The 4,508-nt window shown below is 36.4% G+C and overlaps 1 pseudogene; it reads right to left on the bottom strand.

Annotated features, from left to right (window-relative positions):
* Positions 1 to 290: 290 nt before the first annotated feature.
* Positions 291 to 1,310, bottom strand: LOC149555359 (putative receptor-like protein kinase At1g11050 pseudogene; annotated as a pseudogene).
* Between the last annotated feature and the right edge of the window lie 3,198 nt (positions 1,311 to 4,508).

Raw genomic sequence — 4,508 nt, 5'->3', positions numbered from 1 at the left:
AATTTAGTAAAATGCATGAATAGTTGACAATTCTTAATTTTTGAAAAAAAAATTTCAGCCTAATACTATTCGAGTTCCAGTTCCAAATGAGTAAATCTTCTTTATAAATGGAGACAATAGCAAGAAAAATAAAAAATAAAGAACACTGCATTTCTTAGCAGCTCACTTCTCTCTCAGAGATAGCAAGGATATCGGCATCTCCGCTGATATATTTCCATAAAAAACATGACCAGCAAGGAATAAACAATTCATGTATTGGACCATCATGGGTTACAGCCCATGAGCGCCACCTATCTTCCAATGACAGAAGAGTTGAAGGAAGGATAACTCTCTATAACGCTGAGAAACGACTTTCCATTGTATGTCACTCTGTGATTTGCTACTGGCAAAGGCTTTTCTGGTATTGCGGGAATGATAGCCTCTCCCTCCAACATCTTCAATGCCTCTGCCATGCTCGGCGTTAAAGCCAGATTAACGTGAGTACACAAAATACCCACCTTAAAAAATCTATCCATTGTTTTCACCTCTTCACTCTCATGCATTCTCCAATCTATCAATTCAACTACTCTACTCATTTCCAGGAGCTTCCATGCCCAATCAGTAATAAGGTATTCAGTCGAACATTTCACAGAGATATCCAAAGCCCTTCTACCGCTCATGATCTCCAACAACACAACTCCAAAGCTATACACATCACTCTGATCTGTAAGAATTCCATAGAGAGCATACTCCGAAGCCAAATACCCACGCGTCCCGCTTATTTTTGACACGAGATACGATTCCCCTTTACTCGCCAACCTCGCCAGCCCAAAATCAGCAACACGGGCATTCATGTCCTCATCTAGCAAAATGTTATTGGCCTTGATATCTCTGTGATATATCACTGGCCAAACGCTAGAATATAGATGACATAACCCCTTTGCAATCTCGATTATAATCTTCTTCCTCTGCTCCCATGTCAGTGTTCTCCCGGCGGCATTTCTAAAAATGTGTTGATCAAGGCTGCCATTGGCGAGGTAGTCGTAAACGAGAAACCACTGGAACCCCTCTTTGTCATCATCGCCAATGCCAAAACCTCACAAAGCCACCAAATTTCGGTGGTGAAAGCTGCTTTGAATCTCCACCTCATTCCAGAAATCTGCATCATCATCGACAAAGCACTTCTTCATTCTCTTCACGGCAATCATCTGACCATCAGGAAGTTTTCCCTTGTACACCATTCCAAAACTCCCTTGCCCGATTAAATTTGTGCAACTAAAATCATTCGTGGCTTTCTTGATTTTCCCTTCATTGAACCACACTACGCCCATCTTCGGCTTCATACCATTGATCAGAAGGTTTTTGTTTATTAATCTCTTAAAATGCCTGTGCTTCGTCCTTGCCCTCCACCAGTAATGAATGATTCATATAATTCTCATAGCCATGGCGGCGCCTACATCACCATGATCTTGTAATGGTCGAGAATACAGCTAGCTTAATGATGGGTAAAATGGCCTGTACCAACATTACCATGAACGCCTCCATTTTCATCGACATTTTGAATTGAGAATGTTGTCGCTATATCAAGTTGCTACAAACCGAGTCCAAAAATGCCCTTTCATGTTTGTAGTTTCGTCTTGGATGCTCAGAATTATTCCCGATTTTGTTTCGAGCGGGGTATAGTAGCTGAACAGGACAAGGTGTCGTAGCAAAATATTTGAATGTTGGGCTTCTAGGGACAAGTGTTCTTCACTTTTCAAGATTGATCAACGATCGTGTTGACCATATTGATGGATGGTAGCCACCGATTCTATAGAGAGGGAATCTGTTGGCTTTGAAATGGCGTTTGGAGTATTATACAAAAGAGGGAAGCTTACGTATTTTCTCTTGACCAGGTTGGAAGATTTGTTGAATTGTAAACCAGCTGGCAGCCACGCCTCCCTCTACAAAGGATTGAAAGGAAACAAAACTATATATTCTATTACGAATTGCAAAGAGGCAAAACACTAGTACGTTGGATCCATGCTTGAGATGTAAATGTATTTAGTTAGGGCTCATTTGGCAATAGGAATAAGAATGGAATAGGCATGTGTATCTCTATTCTCCATTTGGGTGCAACAATGTTGAACTACGAATAGGAATACAATGGGAATAAGTATTCCAATTTTGTTCAAAAAAGGGACATATGCAATTCTACCTAAATAGGTGGAATAGAAATTTTTATTCCTATTCCATTTATTACTTTGTTAGAAAATATAAAATTTTGGGTCTGTGCCCTCAACTTTATATTTGCCCTCACTTTTGTTTGCTGCTCATTCTCAGCTCACGTCCGTTGGTAGTAAGCAAAGGAAACTTTTATCCTCCATTTTTACCAAGTATGGAGCAGGGTTTCATTGCTTTTTGAATGCAGGGTTCATCGTTATTCTTTTTTATGTGATGTGTCTGAATATGGTTGTGTAGGGTTTTGTTTTACGGCATTGGCAAGAAGTTTCTACAACATTTGAAGGGCAAAGAGGAGTGGAGTCCACAACAAGAGTGGGATGGTCAGATTTTGAGGTATGTAGATTGTGTTGTTTTCATAACATTGCATTCAATGAAGCCCCTTACCTTCTATATTCCTTTGGTGCACATACGATGCGTTGTTTGTTTGTTTCGAACATTATTAATTTGTTTTTTATTTCTACATTAATAGTATTTGTAGATGAGTTTCAAATCTCATTTTTATGTGTATATTTTGTTAATCCTCCTCTTGCATATTCCAATGGATATGGATAGAACAAATCTAGAATGCCTTCCTTGTATATGCGCTTTTGGCTACTTTGTCCCTTATTTCTATCTATCTTTCCATCTAAATGAACTTCGTCTAGGTGATGATTCAATTCTCCTCCTATCTAGTTCCTCAAGCAACCCTTTTTCCAGACCCGATAAGCTAGTGCATGTCTTTAGCAAAAATGGGTATATTCTACTACTAAGCTCTAAAACTTTTTGTTGCATTTGACATTATAGTATTATTCCATTTTCATATAGTCTGTATAGAGCATACTGTCTGATCATTACATTCCGTTAAAATGAATCTTTTTCAAACATTTTGTCAATTATTTGATGTACACCTTCTGCACTTGCATACTTACTATACATGTCTACTAGATTAGTTCTCGGAAGAGGGTTTTGAGTAAGACTTGTCAAAACAATCTGGGCATGGACTTCCTTTACCTAGTTCTAATATCTTTACAAGCTTGTAATAAAGTAAACAAATTAACATTATGGAGTTATATTTTTGTGTATAGATATTGCAGTTCTCAAGTTTTTCATTTGGTATAAGTAACGACATGATTGTGGATGCAATGGTGAGAGTATTCTCTCTTCAAATTCCTCTTTTTATTATTATTTCTTATTAGCTACCCATATTGGAACTCATTGTATTTCTTGCTAATTGGGATCAAACATTTTCTATTCTTCTCTTTTGCTAATCTTAATATATTCTTCAATTTCCAGTCTTTAAATTTTATCCATCAGAATGGTAGGGTGAGGATGGTAGATCATGCTCTAATACTATTTGTGACAACCCATCTTTGAACCTTATAAAGATTTCCACTTGAGAAACATGCCAAGGATATTTCTTATTGCTTATCTTAAATAGGAGTTTGTTCCACGATTTTCTTTTTTTGTGTATCTCTGATTTTTAGAAACAATGAAGAAACCCTAATTCTATTTTTAGTTCTACCACAATAATGCTTTTGTTGCCTCTAGATTTGGATTGCAAAAAAAAAAAAACCTTATACAAATTTCATATGATATCTGCAACTTCTTATATTTCCAAGTGACATAAATTAATACCAAGCCCAAACACTTGTAATGTTCTATAAATACTTAATGTGGTTTTAGTATAGGGTCCCCAACCTACTAACTTTATTGGGCCAAAATTGTAGCTCATACAAAAAATATGTTAGCTTTGGTAGGAAAGTGCTATGAAGAGCAAGATGAGCATAACCATCTTATTGCTAGCTAACTCTCTAGCAACAAGCTAACTACATGTGTCAAACACTTTGTGCCCCTTTTTAATGCTTTGATAATTTGCATACAAACCCATCATGACTCATATAGTTATATCCCATCATGATTTCATTGATATTGATGGAAATCAACTTTCAATTGCATAATTTTTTTTATTAAGCTCCATATCCTATTATAAAGTTGACATTTGGGACATAGTAGGAATTTGTAGATTATGTATTTCAAATAAAAGCTTTTAGTTTTTTTTTTTGGAAAATATTCAAAACTAAAATTTTAATTGGGGGATTTCACAATTCGGAAACTAACAAAAGTTATCATTGTATCATTTTCTAATTTCATTACCTAATAACCTAGACAATAACATGATCTTGACAGAGTCTTTATAGGAGACACAGACCAGCTCCCAACGAAATACAACCATCAAAATCAAGAGCTCAAACCAAATGAAGAAGATACAGTCCAATGAGGCAGATAAACCCAGGGAAAAAATTGATGTTGATTGCTACAGTTATGAA

The sequence above is a fragment of the Cupressus sempervirens genome, chromosome 5 (assembly GCF_028749045.1).
Source record: "Cupressus sempervirens isolate cs-2001-9-10 chromosome 5, ASM2874904v1, whole genome shotgun sequence".
Taxonomy (NCBI): Eukaryota; Viridiplantae; Streptophyta; class Pinopsida; order Cupressales; family Cupressaceae; genus Cupressus; species Cupressus sempervirens.
Note: the sequence above shows the minus strand (reverse complement) of the source record. Positions and strands in the feature narration are given on the sequence as shown.